Source organism: Papio anubis, chromosome 1, assembly GCF_008728515.1.
Source record: "Papio anubis isolate 15944 chromosome 1, Panubis1.0, whole genome shotgun sequence".
Lineage (NCBI taxonomy): Eukaryota > Metazoa > Chordata > Mammalia > Primates > Cercopithecidae > Papio > Papio anubis.
This window is the reverse complement of record NC_044976.1, coordinates 200001986-200019499: the sequence shown is the minus strand read 5'-3', so window position 1 is coordinate 200019499 and position 17514 is coordinate 200001986. Positions and strand designations below refer to the sequence as shown.

General features: G+C 41.0%; 1 long non-coding RNA gene and 1 pseudogene across 3 annotated transcripts in view; one reads left to right on the top strand and one right to left on the bottom strand.

Moving 5' to 3' along the window:
- Nucleotides 1–4997, top strand: part of LOC103880773 — a 29059-nt pseudogene extending 24062 nt beyond the window's left edge.
- The window catches only part of LOC110741947, a 36536-nt gene extending 24128 nt beyond the window's left edge, over nucleotides 1–12408 (bottom strand). For 2 of the 3 annotated variants that reach the window (XR_004180228.1, XR_004180229.1), the window contains exons 1-2: nucleotides 11763–12405; nucleotides 1082–1151 (exon numbers count right to left, since the gene is read on the bottom strand). This is a non-coding gene — a long non-coding RNA (uncharacterized LOC110741947). Of the gene's footprint in view, nucleotides 1–1081; nucleotides 1152–11762 lie in introns of all 3 variants that reach the window. The other variant, XR_004180227.1, reaches the window with a different exon arrangement.
- Between the last annotated feature and the right edge of the window lie 5106 nt (nucleotides 12409–17514).

The window sequence follows — 17514 nt, the reverse complement described above, 5'->3', positions numbered from 1 at the left end:
CTTTTATCAGGAACCTACTCCCACAATAACTAACCCACTCCTTCAATAATAGCATTAATCCATTCATGAGTGCAGAGCCCTGGTGACCTAAAGACCCCGCCTCTCAATACTGTTGCATTGGAAATTAAGTTTCCCACATGTGAACTTTGGGGGACACATTCAAACCACAGCATTGTGGGAGTGGGTTTATTATAAAAGGATGAATTTGACCCTGAAAAGGATGAGTGTGTGCCTCTTTCTCTCTCTTCCTCTCTTTGCCCTTCTGCCTTGTACCATGGTATGATGCAGCAACAAGGACCTCACCAGATACCAATGCCTCATTCTTGGATTTCCCAGTTTCCAGGACTGTGAGAAATACATTTCTGTTCATTATAAATTACCCATTCTGTGGCATTCTGTTACAGCAGCACAAGATAGAGTAAGACAACAGACATCCCAGTATATATGTGGAAGACAGAGTCTTGGAAACAACAAGTCAGAACATATTCTTGTGAAGAGTAGTTACCTGTAGTGATCCCTTGTGAATTTTAGACATCATACTTCTAGAGATCTCAGAGTGTTTTATAGACACTATCTTATCCACCCTTGTAATATCATCTATAAGATAGTTATTCCCAAGCCTGGAAGAACTAAAGAACATTAGATCCATGCACTCTTAGATATCAGAGGAGGTGCCAGTGAATCATCACCTTTTCTGGGCTCTAACCTCTACTGAAAATAGATACCAACAAAATTCAGTTAAATGTGTCAGGTATTTAGGGCTAGGTAGGTCAGTGTAGCTTAGACCCAAGACCGAAAGGGAATGCCTTACTTCCTGCCCCTCTGAATTGAAAAGTGGTGCCCAGTGAACAGTCTACATGGCCTAACCCACTTTGCCTATCCCAAATATATAAAGATTTTTGCCCTATGCTTTTTAAAGAGCTTTTATAATTTTAGCTTTTGTGTGTAAGCCTATATTCCATTTCTAGATAGTTTTTGGATGTGATATGAGGTAGAAGTGATGATTCATTTTTTCTTATATATATCTGGTGATAGAAGTGCTTCTGAGCCAGTGACAGAGTAGAGCTGGGCTGGGCCTTACCAATGCATTTCCAGCAACAATCCTGAACTGCTTGTTTTCTGAGGAAGCGGATGGTAAATGATCCAAGGAGCTGAAAGAAAATCCCCAAATTTAGCAATACTGTCTGCTGGATTTCTAGTTAGTTTTATTTGAAGTTCATACATTTTACCCTTCCTTAACTTTTTTTCTTATAACATGGATTCTGTTGAACCTCCCTTAACTTAGATAGATAGATAGATAGATAGATAGATAGATAGATAGATAGACAGACATATAGATAGATAAAATCAATTCACTTGTTTAAATGAATCCTGAAAAATATTATAAGACAATAAGTTAAACCACTTACAAGAGTTTTGTTAGGTACTAATCTTTTGTTCCTAACCCTGTTCCCAGAAAAAATTCCTATTTTTATGGGCAAAAATAGACCAGACACCTTTTCCCCACCCCATGGTGCAATGGAGTGCACAGAAGTCATGTTCAAATAAATCTTATAACTTAGATGTTACAGAGAACAAAACCATCATGAAGTAGATGAACTGTTGGAAACTGAGGTGCTCTGACTCAGTCTTTGCGTCTTTGACTTATGCATGTTTGTACAGTTGTACATTTCTGATTATTATAATTTTGTCTATCAGATTAGTTATAAAATTTCACCCAAGGAGCAGAGGTTTGTTGTTGTTCTTTTATGAAGAGTCCCAAAATTCTGCTTTAAAAAAAACAGGACTCCAAATGCATACAGCAACATTTATTCTTCACACGGGGCATATACACAGCATGTACATGTGAAGTAGGTACACATGAAACCTCAACAATTACTATAAGGTACAAAATTAAGCACCGAATGGATGGAATCATTAACAAGTGCTATGGGACTACAGAGGATACTGAGACTATGGTGTTCTAGGGTGGTCAGAGAAAGCTTCTGGAGGATTTAGGCCTGATTTAGTCATTTAAGTTATGAAGAAGTCACCTCAGAAGGATCAGTGTGGGCAAGGGCATAGAAAAGGAGCTGAGCATCACATGGTGGGACAGCAACTAGGCTTTCGATGGGACCTTGAGCAACATGGTCGAGACAGGTAGCCAGGAGTCAGGAAGCCTCCTATCCCTATGGGATAGTTCCCTGAATAAGATATCACAATTATAAGACACATGGTTACTTTATATACCACTAACTAGAGATTTTTGCCAATTAAACTATGACATACCTTTGATTATAAGAAGCACCCCAATTTCAAAGATGTTAGAATATGTATGGGGAGGCATAAAAACATGGCTGGGTGTGGCAGCAAGCCGCCAAAATGACCACAAACATCCCTCTGTCCTTGTGTGAACACGCACCCATAGTACCCTCCCAGATCTATGTGACCAATAGGATATGGCAGAAATGCGGATGTATGAATTCCAAGATTAAGGTCCAAAGACACTGCAGCTCCTGTTTTGTTCTCTCTCTCTCTCATCATTGGCTTTTGAGGATACCCAGGCAACCTGTAGAGGGAACTGAGGCCCTGCAAAGAATGGAGATTTACCAATAATTGCACAAATGAACTTGAAAGTGAATTGTCCAGCCTTCAGATGACTTCAGTCCCAGCTGGGAGTTTGATAGCAACCTCATGGGAGACCCTAAGAGAGAACCACCCAACTAAGCTGACTATAAATCTCTGACTCTTAGAAGCTGTGTGTAATAATAATAATTACTTAAATATTTCTTGTTTTGAGCTGCTAGTTTGGGGGTAATTTGTTACATAGCCATAGATAGAATTAATGAATACCACATATAATGTGTGTGCATGAGTGTGTGTGTGTATATATATATACACACACACACACACACTAGGTAAGTGTCAGTCTGGGGCTCAGAAACAGATAGACTCATCTGATTTAAAGCATCCTCCTGAGTTTTCCTCCCTGGCTGTCTGCAGATCACCTGCCATCATGAATGACACAGTAACTATCTGGACCAGGAAACTCATAACCAACCAAATACTTCAAAGGAAACAAATGGTCATAGATATCCTTAACACTGGGAAGGCAACAGTACCTAAGACAGAAATTCTGGAAAAATTAGTCAAAATATACAAGACCACACTGGATGTCATCTTTGTGTTTGGATTCAGAACTTATTTTGGTGGTGGCAAGATAGCTGACTTTGGTGTGATTTATGATTTTTTTGGATTATGTAAAGAATCATGAACCCTAACATAGACTTGCAAGACATGGCCTGCCTCCATGAGAAGAAAAAGACCTCAAGAAAGCAGTGAGAAGAATGCAAGAATAGAATGAAGAAACTCAGGGGGTTGGCAGAGGCCAATGTTGGTGCTGGCAAAAAGCCAAAGGAGTAAAGATGCTGCAATGATGTTATCTGCAGACACTGTGTGGATTAATAAACTAAAAACTTTCAAGTGAAAGAAAGGCATCCTAGTGCTTCCACTTAGACCTTGAAATGCCCCAGAATCAGGTGTAGAGATTAGAAATACGTAATCACAGTGGGACTCAGGTGGTGGATGACACAATTGCAAATGAGGATGGTTTACGGAAGCAAGACTGGAACATACTGAGCCAAATCAAAGAGCCTTAATAGCAGAGACAGCTGTCTGCCTTTGTCCTGAAACACTTCCTCTTCTTAAGGAGCCAACTTCAGAACAAAACCCCACTATATTTTACAGAAAGAATTAAGCGGAAATACTTGTACAAAGTGGGAAGCTCAAGGGTAGGTATGGATTCAGGCATTTATAGAACATCAGGACTTTGGGAAGATATAAATTAGTGCTCACTCCCAGAGGACCCTGCCAGCCAAGCTAAGGTATTTTGACTTTATTATACAAGCAGAAGGCAGCCACAACTGATTTGAGACAGGAGAATCAGGTACTAATAACAATGTTTGGAAGATTAAACTGGCCATGTCATGCAATATGACTTCGAGTGAGAGAAGCTATGAAAGCCATGGCCAGTTTCCAATGTGAGGATATTATTAATAGTTTAGACTTAGAGAATCCAACCTTTCTCATCCCTCTGGCCACTTGCCTAGCTCAGGGTCAAAGGGGAGCCTAACATCTCCGTTCTCAAACCCCACCACATTTAGAAAACCCTCTTCCCATAGCCACTCACTCTCTCACAAAAGTTCTTCTGTAGAAATATCCTAGAGGATGCAGTCTATCTGAGCTAATACTGTGCCGTCATGCTGATGCTGCAGTCTCACCAACGTACCTTAATGTAGCGGTTTCCCTGGGGTTCTTTGTCCTACATCCAAGAAAATTAAGGAATGCAGACGTAAGGGTGGGGTTGGAGTCAAAGTTGAATAAGCGAAAAAAGAAAGCGTTCTGCAGCAGAGAGGGGAGTGCAAGTGGATTGCCGGGTTACAGCTGAATTTAAAAGCTTTTTGTAAGAAACTGCTTTCTTCCCTGTAACTGTTTGAGTAACTTTTCTTACCAGTAAATCTGTCTGTGCAGTTCTTCTCTTATGCAGCTGTGGGTATGTCTCCAGGCAAGCACAAAGCACTGCTTCTCTTGTTTGTATAACTATGGGTTTGTTTTAGGTAAGCCCCCTTCCTCCCTGTGCAAGTTCCCACCGTGTATGTGCCTGTAAAGGGGAGGAAAGTTTTTCCTAGGAGCTCACTAATTGTACAAAGAACAAAGAACCTTTGTGCTGGACCCTGTTTGCTTATCTGTTTGCAGGTGCAGCCTGAGTTTTTTTCCCAGGTTATTTTATTTCTGCCTGTTACTGTGACTTTTCAGGCAGGCCACTTCTGCGGTCTGAATTTTTCCCAAATGATTTTCCTTCCTTTCTCCCTCACTGAGAACAGGACCAAAGGGGTGCTGGACTGTGGGAGAGGCTAAGGTGTGTGCAGAGACCTTGAAGAGGAAGGACAGATGGGCATCTTTCCCCAGTGTGTGCAAGGAGGTTCACAACAGCTGATGTTTAGATGGGAGCCTCAGACCTGCAAAAACAAAAGAAAGAAAAGCTCCCTATTGTTTATTCATCTAATAAGCTGAGAGAGACCCTAACGGTCATCAAATTCAATTCATAAGTTTGAAAATAAGGCCTTGAGCCCACCTACTGGTCTCTTGCCTTCCAGGCCAGTCTGGTGGCACCTGCTGTTTACCTCTTGTTCTCCTCAAAGGAAGGAAGCTCAGTGTCTACCTGTCTCTGAGGGGAGCCATCCATACACGGGGGAGTGACTTAGCATAGGGTTCTTTGGAAAGGAGATGCTCACTTGGGTGTTTTTGCTTATTTTTTGGTAAGTTAAGAGAACTTCGTTCTGGTACCTAGCACTTTCACTAGGCAAAAATCATGTTTACATCTGGGTGAAAGAGAAAAGGATTCCTGCTTAGTTTTCTTTTTGTGTCTGCACTTAGGGAAAAGTTAGCAGATAAACTCTATCTATTTTTTTAAAATAAGGCCAATTTAAGAGTGTCAAAAGATTCATGTTATTTATTCAGGATTAGTTGTTTCTACTCCTATACTTGTTTGACACTAGTATAGACTTATTCACCTTCACTTGGAAATTTTATAATTCTAACCCAAGGGAAAGAACCCTTCTTTCATTTCTGTAATCCATTTCCTTCTTCACATGTCTTTTTATCTCTTTTTTTCAGAAAGTCACACGCTTGACTTGTAACACTTCATGCTACCTGAGAAGAAAGGAAAAGTCACTTTGTGCTTGACTCACATAAGATGACTGAAATACCTGTTCACAAGATTAATAGCAGAGCATTATTTACCAACCTGTGCATCTTATTAAACATCATTTTCTTCTCTTTATGTTTCACAAAAACAAGCTCTGCAGGGATCTCTTTTGGCAATATTGCAATCTAGTTAGCCGAATCAACCTTTCTGCTGAAAATAACTAAAAAGTTTGAAAATCAGAGCTTTCTTAAAAGCACTGATGAGCTGGCAAGAAACCAAGAAATACACAGGGCAAAATCTGAGGGGAAGTGGGAACTGAGAGAAGCGAACAGAGTCAGCTTTTAGCCTGGGGACATTTGCCAAGCTTGATTCTGAGCTTCAGCTTTCATTGCCTCTGGGAGCACCAGAGGCAGGAGGCAAAGCATGGGACAGCCAAAGTGGGACATCCTGGGAGACCCTCTTCCCTCAAATATGGTACCCTGAAGAACCCCACCCTTAGTGTAGGCCTGGCGTGGAAACACATTGTAAACCAAAAGAAAATTCTAAGTCCCCCAACTGACTGAATGAACCCTCCACCCTTGGACAAGGGAATCCCAAAGAAACCTGAAAAACTAGTTCAGGCTATGATGGGAAGAGAGGTCAGATGTGTTATACCCTCCCCTTTGGAGTTCAGGCACAACTGACCAGAATTATCATTAAAATAGAGATCATAAGACGGACAAAACAGACTTTTTGTGGCAATAAGATACCAAATTCTGATCTGACTCTGGTATAGCAACACATGACAACAGGCCCTAAAGGAAATGAAAATATTTTGCCCCAAAGTATATTTCTTTGACATATTTTGAAATGGTCCTGCCAAGCCTTCTTTTGTGGGGGAAATCTGCATTTTGTAGAGAAGCTCCTTCCCTTTCTAGGTCTTTTCCTGATCAAAAAGAGATTTAACTGAGAATCTGACACCTTTTAAGATGCAAAAGGAGACATTTACCATCTATTCTTTCTGAAACCTGCCACCTGGAGGCTTTATCTACCTAACAAGAACCTTGGCCTATACCATGCTCCTTATCTTAACTCAAGCATTTCTTTCTGCTGACTTCAACTCTTTAGGCAGAGCTTAGCTCTTTCAACCAATTGCCAATCAGAGAATCTTTGAATCCACCTATGACCTGTAAGTTCCCACTCTGAGATGTCCCACCTTTCTGGGCCAAACCAATGTATACCTTGAATGTATTAATTTATGTCTTTGTCTATAACTTCTGTCTCCCTAAAATGTATAAAACCAAGCTGTAACCGAACCACCTTGAGCATGTGTTCTCAGGACTTTTGGAGGCTGTGCTGTAGGCCATGGTGACTCATATTTGACTCAGAATAAACCTCTTTAAATATTGTACAGAGTTTGGCTTTCATTCCATCAGCAATATGCACGTCCCCCATTACCACACTGTAGCATTGCAAGGAAAATTGCTCAGTTTCCTGGTGCAGAACAGAGCTGGGAAAACCCACCTCTGCAAAGTTGTACCACATACACTTATGGGGCAGGGCAAACCCCAAAAGTGGGGCTCAGCTCAGGAAGCCACATGGGTCCTTGACTCCACGCAGGACGGAATTCAAAACCAAGCTGACGAAGTGAAAGCAAGTTTATAAAGAAAGCAAAGGAATGAAAGCGTGGCTACACTGTAGGCAGAGCAACCCACATAGGCTGCTGATTGGCTATTTTTTTGGTTATTTCTTGATGACTTAATAAAGCTGCAGTGGATAATTCATGAGTTTTCCAGGGAAAGGGTGAGGATTTCCCAGAACTGAGGGTTCTTTTTCCTTTTAGAACATATAAGGTAATTTCTTTGCTTTGGTGTTTGTAAACTGTCATGGCATTGGTGGGAGTGTCTTCTAGCATGCTAATATATTACAATTAATGTATCATGAGCAGTGAGGTCACTTTTGTCACATCTTGGTTTTGATGGGTTTTGGTTGGCTTCTTTTTTGCACCTTGTCTTATAAGCAGGGTCCTGTAAAATAAGTCCTGCTTAATTCCTGTCTCACTTGCAGCACAGATTCAAACTATCTAGTTAAAACAACAACTCTAACAACAACACACTCAAGGTAAAAATTTAGCTTCAAGGGACACTGGACTAGTGGTTTTCCAGGCATCTGACAAAAGTAAGTATAAATCCTTTAGGAAAGAATCTGCCCTAATTTCAGACATCAAAGAATTTCCTCAAATAAATTTCCAAGGAAAACAAGTAGCTCACAGAAAAATATAATAAACATTTAAGGAAACAAGGTACTGTGAGGTGAATAAGCATAAACAACAAACAATAGCAACTGACCTGCAAAGACCTTAGATACTGGAATTATCAGACACAGAATTAAAATTCTTTTAATGTTAAAAAAATAGACAAACTTTAATGTCTAAAGAGATTTGAAAGAGAATGAAGTAGAATGTCTAGAAATAAATGTAATAATTGGAATAAAAATCTGCATCAATGAATTTGACACCACCCATGTTAGACATGACTAAAGAGAGAATCACTGAATAGGAGTATAGCTCTTGATTTACACAAAATACCTCATAGAAAGGGAAAGCCGTGGAACATTTGAAAGCAAAGTTATGAAGCAAGAAATGTAGAATAATAAAGTTTAATACGGGTGTAACGAATCTTTCAGAAGCGAAGAAAAGAAATAATAAGACAGACATAATATTTGATAAGATAATGGCTGAACATTTTCACAAGCTTTCAAAAGATAGAAATCCATATACAGTAAGTCTGAAAAGTACTTAGCATAGTGGAACTGCAGAATAACAATCACAAAGAGATCTGAAAAGGAATCAGAGAAAAGAGATAGTGCCTTCAGAGGAGCAGCAATACATTCAATAGGTCTCAACAGCAACAATAGAAGTGGGATGACAGCAAAGTTGTGTTTTCAAGTGTACTAAGAGAAAAGTGCACATACACACACACACACACACACACACCCCTCCAGCTAAAATATGTTTTAAGAACATATTGTGATTCATAATAAAAAATGCATATTTTAGTCTTTTTCCCTATTTCCTGGCACAGAGATCCTAAAGCCCTTGTAATGTCCTCAGCTATTAGGGGTGCTAGTAACATCTTTTGTTCTAATACTTGGTCTTTGACCCCAATTTCTGACACAGAACTCCTAATCCCTTGAAATTTCTTGGGTGATAAAAGCATCTTTTGTTCTGGTGAGGTGACTCCCAGTGGGCTCCTGGTTGGGGGCTGGTCACCAGAAGACCAAGCTGTGATTAGAAGCTTGGAATTGTCAGTCCCGCTCCCACCACCTCATCCTTTGGGATGGGAAGAGGATCTGGAGCTTAAGTTTGTAAGCAATCATTCCTATGTGATGAAGTCTTCATAAAAATCCCTGAACTATAGGTAATACAGAGCTTCTGGGTTGATGACTACATGCGTGTGTCAGTGGGGTGGCACACCCCAATTCTTTCAGACCCTGCCATATGTACTCCATCATCTGGCTGTTCATCTGTATCCCTTATAATAAACTGGTAAACACAGGTGTTTCCTAAGTTCTGTGAGCCAATTTAGCAAATAATTGACTGCAAGGAGGGGATCATGGGAACCTCCAATTTATAGCCAGTTGGTCAGGAGCATGGATGAATGGATGACAACCACCTGGACTTTTGAGTAGCATCTGAAGTGGGGGTAGTCTCGTAGGACTTTTAACTTGTGGGGTCTGACACTAATTCCAGGTAGACAGTGTCAGAATGCAGTTGAATTTAGGACACTCACTTGGTATCCAGAGAATCGGTTGATGTGGAAAAAACAAAAACAAAAACAAAAACCCACATACCTGGTCACAGAAGTGTTGGGTATGAGTTTAGAGGAAAAGAGTTTGTTTTTCCTATATTCGAGAGGTGAAGGCTAAATAAAGACATTTTTAGACTACAAAATTTGATGCCACTTTAGAGAATTAAGGGAAATTCTAAAGGATGTTCTTTAAGTAGAAGGAAGATGATATTAGACAGGAATTCAGAGATGCAAGGAATAAAGAAGAAAGAAAGTGAAATTATACAGGTAAATATATTTTAATGGCCCCATAAAACTATTGTTTCATAACAGCAATGTTTTTTAGGCTTTATAGAGACTACATAACCCATCCCACAATTGTGCAAGGAGCAATCTATGTAACAAATCCATATTCACAGACATAAATGCACACACATGTGTGCACACATATCCTAGTGGTTGTGCCTCCCTGATAGACTCTGACTGGTATGGTGGCTAGGCCAGCCTTTTTATTTCAGCCCCTACATTGGGCTCAAGAATATTGAGGAATGCAACTGCGGGTGAATGAGGTTATGTATGGGAGTTTAACATATCGAGGCACGGGCAGCCTGTGTGGGCCTGGGGCACAATTTCCACCTTGAGTATAGCAGATGAAAACCTGTTAGAAAATTGCAAAATGCTTAAGAGTCAGTTTGACTTAGATGGGTGTACAGTGAATCAAACTGCTCATAAACAAACCCTCTCTCCCAATCCACTGGAAGCATGGATTGGAAGACTCTCTCGTGATCCCCACAACCAATAGTAATAACTAACACTAAGGCAGAGGCAGAGTACTAAGCCCTTTACATCCATTATCATGACCGATCTCCTAAATTACCCTGTGAGGGATTTCCTAATACTATCTCCATTTCACTGATTAGGACACTAAGCTTTGGTTGAGTTAGATCATAAACTCACACAAAACAGGGGTTAATGCATGCCCAGGCTGTCTGATGTCCAGGTCCATACTGCCTGCCCAGAATGTGTTTAAGACAGTCATGGGGCTGAGCAGATTGAGAATGTAGGCAATAGGACTTGACTGACTCCAGTGAGCCTTTTCATAGGAGCAGGAGGTGATAACCACCCCCACCCCCTGCTTTTTCTTTTTTAAGAGACAGGGATTCATTATGTTGCCCAGGCTGATCTCAAACTGCTGGCCTCAAGCGATCCTCCCATTTCAGCCTCCTAAAGTAGCTAGGATTAGAGGTGTGAGCCACCATACTTGGCCAAGAGGTGATAAACCTTTTTACCTGTTTCTTCATGGCTTTATCTGCTGGTGCAAGTGGGGAAGAATGCCACATACCTAGTCATTGATATCTAATATTGATATAATATAATGCCTACTATTATATCAGCACCATTTCCTCATGCTTTGATACTCTCTGCCTATTTTGGGGCAGGCCTATCCAGAAACAGTTGGTGAAGTTCTTAGGTTCTTTCACTTGAACAGATCTGTGATAGGCACATCAACACCAAGGCCAGACACGGACCCAACTTGGGTCTAATCTCTTGCCAAGATACTGACCTCACTGGCACTGGATGGTCAGGTGTTGTTCCAAGAATGGCTTTTTAATCACCGTCTTTAGGGGAGGCATGTGAGAACCAGGGAGAGATGTGAGCCTCTTTCTAAGACCTTACAACCAAGACATGTATCTGTGTGAAATACAAGTTTGAATATGTTCTGACACCTTCGAATACTTATTTTGTTGTTTCTGATGAAATTAGCCCTAAACCGTTGATTCCCTGACATTATTGCCTCACGGCCTCTTGCCTGGAACTCAAGGAATCTGGCAGAATTTTTCCTTTACATATAGAGTCACTGGAACCAAAACCTTTGCCTGTCCTGCCATCTAGTAGTCATCAACACAGACTGTCTGTTAAGTGGAGGTGAACTATTTTACTACAAGGTAATGATGCCTTGAGTCATGTACCTTGTACAAGAAAAGAGTCTGAAGGAAAATCTTTTTATTATTATTGAACCTAGTTCAAAAGGTTTGACCTCATTAATCATTACCCAGACCAACTGTTTTTCTGTATTTTATATTCTAGGCTTATGTTTTTAGACCCAAACTTGGGATTCTTCAGCCCCCCTTTTTTTCCTGTATTCTCATTTACTTCCTCTCAGTTCAAATTATGGCTATGTCTTTCTTAGCTATCTGAAGAATTATTATCTTTCGTGTGTCTGTTTTCCAGACTTATGTATGAGCATTCATTTACCAATTCATTCAGTCATTCATTAACTCATTCACTCAATAGCTATTACTGAATACCTTCTATTGGCCGGACACTGGGACAGGATTAACGTAGATACAGTCTTTGCCCTCAAGAACCTCGTATGCCACTGCAGGGGACAGATCTGTAAGTCATGATAAGACAATGACAGAAGTTCTAAATGGAATGTATGTGTTGGTACTAACAACACAAAGAGAAAACTGTACCCAACTCTTTGAAGACATGTTGGCATGTGCCTTGCTGAAACAGGTGACATTTAAGTCAAATCTCGAAAAAGGAGCACGCTGAGGTTCATTTCATGACACCAGACTGCTTCTCAAGTGAGACTAGAATAAAAAATGTCCATCTGATTCTGAAACTGTAAAGATACCGATAACCTTCGCAAGGGAGGTGGAGTGGAGCCAAGTGGGAGAGCTGAATAGCTGTGAAGGTGATGATCGTGGGAAAGCATTCACAACTACTGATTGGGAATGAAAGGAGAGAGATGGGTCATAGCTACTTATGAATGAGACAGGATTGTGGATTTCTTAAGTTGGGAGGTGGGAGCATTTTAGCAAAGGAGACAGTAGAAAGGAATAAAAAAAATACAGTAACTTCATCTCTGGGAGAATCCTCTCTCAGTTTCTACAAAATTACTTATCTACTCTTCATCCCTTCTTTCTTTATTTATTTTTTTGAGACCAAGTTTCGCTCTTGTCACCTAGGCTAGAGTGCAATGGCACAGTCTCAGCTCACTGCAACCTCCGCCTCCCGTGTTCAAACAATTCCCCTGCCTCAGTCTCCCGAGTAGCTGGGATTACAGGTGCCCGCCACCATGCCCAGCTAATTTTTTATATTTAGTAGAGATGGGGTTTCACCATGTTGACCAGGCTGGTCTTGAACCTCTGACCTCAGGTGATCCACCTGCCTCAGTCTCCCAAAGTGCTGGGATTATAGGTGTGAGCCACCGTGCCCGGCCCCATTCCTTCTTTTTGATCTTGTCGTTTCTCTTACTTGGCTCTATTATTTCATTTCATTACCCTTCCTTGTTACCAGTTTGAAGATTATTATATGCGCTATGCTTTGCCACTGTCTTCTCAATATAAGTCTTAAGACCTAAAAACCCATGAATACATTACACTAAGTCAAGCTACATCCAAATCAAAGTACCCTAAGATTTACATATATTTGAGAAGTAAGCTCTTTATTTATGTAAGTATTCTAGCACCCTTAAGGAAGCAAAGTGCCAATGTGCCTGAAGAATCTTTGGGAGCCTGCCAACCGACACTGGTTCAGCTTCTACCATGAGGAAAACATGGACCAGAGGCTGTGAGAAGACCCCAAATGTGAAACAGTGTCCTAGGCTCCATCCTTAAGGGTCATGTAATATCCATCTTGCAAAGCTTGATGTTTCCTGCTAAAACAGGTTTATGGAAGACATTTAAACCTTAAAACATTGAAAGATAAGAGTCCATTTAGTGGCATAACAAAATGTCAACTGAACACAGAAAATTATTATGCCCTTTGGCCATCTTGATTCCTGGGGGTCAGGGTATCTTTGGAAATTACCTCCACTTTCTGTCAAGGGCATTGTACAACAAAAACATAAGGATGGAAAGGAGAAATTTTGATTTTTTCCTGTGGTTCATAGATCAGTTACAGCTCCACATTTCAAAATGTCAGACCTGCTTTTACAAAGGCAATTTTGTTTGTAACTACATGAATAATACATAAACACACAGTTACTGGAAAATATTCTAATAATCAAGCCTATTGAATAAAATGTTATGAGTCCCCTTTGACACACACAGCAACCCTACTCTCTCCTCACTTTGGCATATACTTTTCTAGACCTTTTTCTAGACATTTTTGCACATGGATGTGTGTAAATTTATTTACACATCTAATTTTAAATTTTAAAAAATATGTTGCATGGTAACATTATTAATCTGCAATTTGAGTTTTTTTCATTTAATAATATAGCTTGAAGAGCATAACAATCTCATATATTTTTTGTATTCACTGAATAGTATAATCTGAACATGCTGTAATTGATTTATTTAGCCCACCATTAGTGGATATTTAGATGGTTTCCAACGTTTTATTTTTATTTTTTGCTATCTAAAAACAGTGCTGAAATGAACATTCTTGGGCATGTGCCCTTTTGAACATGTGCAAATATGTGTGTGGAATAGATTCCGTTATTCCTACTTTCCATCATATTCTTCTTCAAGGTGGTGCTCCCTCCCTTCTCCTGCCCAGATTCCCTTGGATTCTGGCTGTGTCTGTGGCCACCCTCTGACTTCTATATACTTTTTTCCTGATGGCCACACCTGTGGCTTTCTTGGGACTACAGTCCTGAGCCACTTTGCTTACACCAGCAGACAGCCAGAATTGCCTGGGAAATTAGGTTCCTTTGGGGTGGGCCTTAGCAGATGACAGGTGGGACAGGTTATGAAAACCTGGCTCTTTCCCTTGAGTTGGGACATACTTGGAGGTATAATGTGCATTTCAAAGCTCCTCTGCACCATCAAGTTAAAGCTGGGATTTTGCCTAAAAGTACACTCTCCCTTGACTTCTCTCCCCTTTCTGGCTGCCCCACTCATTCATCAGCACTCCCATAACTCATCACTTGCATATGAATCCTTGACTCAAGGTCTGCTTCTTGTGAATCCAACCAAGTCAGGAACCTCCCTGTATTGAACAAACTTAGTACAGAGTTTCCTCCAGAGAAAGCAGTGTCCTTAAAGATTGTCCCTGTCTCCCTTTTGGGAGTTGTATTTGTTTTACCAACTGGGATGGTTAATTTTATCCATCCACTTGACTGGGCCACAGGATGCCCAGATAACTGTTTAAACATTATTTCTGGAAGAGGTTAGCATTTGATTTGGTGAACTGAGAAAAGCAGATGGCATCATCTAATCACTTGAGGGTCTCAATAGAACAAAAAGATAGAAGCAGGATGAACTAATTCTCCCCGACTGCTTGAGCTGGAACATCCATTTTCTCCTGCTCTCTCTCAGCTCTCCTGGTTCTCAGACTTTTAGAATTGGAGTGGAATCTACACCACCAGGTCTCTGGCTTTCAGGCCTTCAAACCATTTGACTGGCTTTCCTGGGCCTCCAGCTTGCAGACAGCAGATCATGGGACTTCTCAGTCTCCATAATTGCATGAGTCAATATGTTACAAAAATCTCTTTTTGTATATCTTCCACTGGTGGTCCTTCTCTGTAGAACCCTGACTGTTACACCTACAGTTTAGAATGGAGTTGGATGGTCCTAAGGCTTCTTTAGCTCATCAAGAGCCTATTGTTGTAGAGCCCTTGGGGAGTGGGGTAGGATGGTAGAAGGAAAGAGCAGACATCAAGTCTCTGGCACCGTATCCAGGCAAGAGCCCTGCTGCTTATGTCCCTAAGCTGCCGGTCTTCTAACCTTCTACCTTTGGCTTCAATTAGAGGCAGATAGAGGGTGTCTGGACAACAGATGAGTTCTGGAGACAAAAAAAGGGAGAGCCACTGGTCAGTGAGGCCAATGATAAGAAAGCCCATTTACTTTCCTTTCCCTGGTTTGCAGGTGGAAGGCAGCCTCTGCTCAATGTTAACTGGATCATGAATGCAGCCCTGCCTGTCTAACCATCTGCAGTGTGACTTGATTGCTGCTGTGAGGGAAGCTGCTCACTTTTTCTTGCTTTGCCTCGCTTCCCTGTGCAGTGCCTCTCCACATCCCCTAATAAGAGCACGAAGGAGGTGTTTGCCTGCTGCTTTCTGCCAGCTCAGTGCTGCTGCAATAGAGCAGAAACTTGGACCCAGATCTTCCATCCTCCATTATAACCCTCTCGGTAGCACTTACCATCACCCCTTGGTTGAAAGTAGAGCTGAAGAAACCCATTCTACACACACTTGCACATGTTCAACGGGGTATTTGCACAGGAATGTTCACTTCGGCATTGCTATGATCCTGAAGATGTGGCTGTACTTCTAGTTTTATGGCCAGGACCGATTATGCAGCAATGTTTAGCCACCCATGATGATAACCAGAGAGCAGATCAGGGGAAGCTTATGATGGGCAGATGGGGTAGGGAAAGAAAGGAATGTATAAAATTGGCTCCAGGATAAAATCAGGGTCACATTGGTGAAGCTTGGAGAGATAACATAGCTGGCTTCCATCCCATTTCTATGACAACTTCCTACAAATTTCTGGAACGAATGCTGGAGAACACAGTAAAACTGAAGCTCCATCCCGGTGGAGATGGAGAGAGGATCATGATTATCACGGTGGGGAGTTCTTCCACACTGTCCTAAATTCTCATTTGACCTATAGATATTATCTTTAAAACTACTTGTTTTAATTTATTTAAAATTCACTTTTAGTAGCTAAGCTGTTTGTTTGTATAGTTACCTTCCCATTCTTTGTCCTCTACATTGTAGGATAGAACATGTCGTCCATGTGAAATTATAAATTTTAAAACCCTGGCAGCCCCTGATCATGTTGGTAACCCTGAGCAAGTCACTTAGGCTCTGTCCACCTGACTCGTTACCTCCACCTATCTTCCTCCAAACTGTAACATGGAGTAACTATTATATCTTCAAAGCACAGATCTTTTGAAGATTACGCTGTTGCATCTGAAACTTGTGAAGCCTACCAAACATGCCTAAAAGTTGTTAATTTCTTAGAAAGATTTGCAAGTTAAAACTAAAAAAGAATACCCATTAATACAAGACTGACTTTTTAAATTTGTATTTTATTTTTAGAATTGGGGTCTTGCTCTGTGGCCCAGTACAGAGTGCAGTGATGCAATCATGCAGCCTTAAACTCCTGCAGCTCACTGCAGCCTTAAACTCCCGGGCTCCAGTGATCCTCCCATCTGAAGGCTGACTTTTTAATCATAGAAATGTTAAGTGTGCACCTAAATATTTTAGTTTTTTTTTCCTGAATCCACATATCTTCAGCCCACAAAAAAAGTCCTTATGGCCGGGTGTGGCGGCTCACGCCTGTAACCCCAGCACTTTGGGAGGCCGTGGCGGGCAGATCACCTGAGGTTGGGAGTTCGAGACCAGCCTGACCAACATGGAGAAACCCGTCTCTAATAAAAATACAAAATTAGCCGGGCGTTGTGGCGCATGCCTGTAATCCCCGCTACTTGGGAGGCTGCGGCGGGAGAATCGCTTGAACCCAGGAGGCGGAGGTTGCAGTAAGCCGAGATCGCGCCATTGCACTCCAGCCTGGGCAACAAGAGCGAAACTCCGCCTAAAAAAAAAGAAGAAGAAAAAAAAGTCCTCACATAAAATCATTCAGAATGCCATATTCTGGCGTTGCTTCCAAAGGTTTGAATGTCAAATAGATCAAAAGTGGGTTAAAATGTATTTAAAGAATGAGCTGTGTGATCTTGGGAAAGAACTTAGGACAGGTTGGCATATATTAAGAATATGAAGACATGGAATATAATAATATATGAAGATACTCTCACATCTTTTCATCTATAGGCTCAATGACATCAGCAATATTAGCCTGCTTGCATGGGTCAGATTGGAAGCACCTGTAAGTCTGTATTAAGCGCAGCTTTTAAAACTCTGGCATATCCGCGGATAAAAGGCATGCTATAAATAACATCATTACATAGGTAAATTGTATACTTTTTGCAATATTTAAATGATTCAAGTGAGTGACTTTGTAATGGAAAGCACCATTATGCAGAATGTGCCTGGGGAAGGTAATTGCAGCAACATTGCTGTGGTCTGAAGGAGAATGAATGAGCACTCATCCGCGAACCTCCTTTTCCATCCTGGCACCCTCAGTGCTTTGATGTGGACAA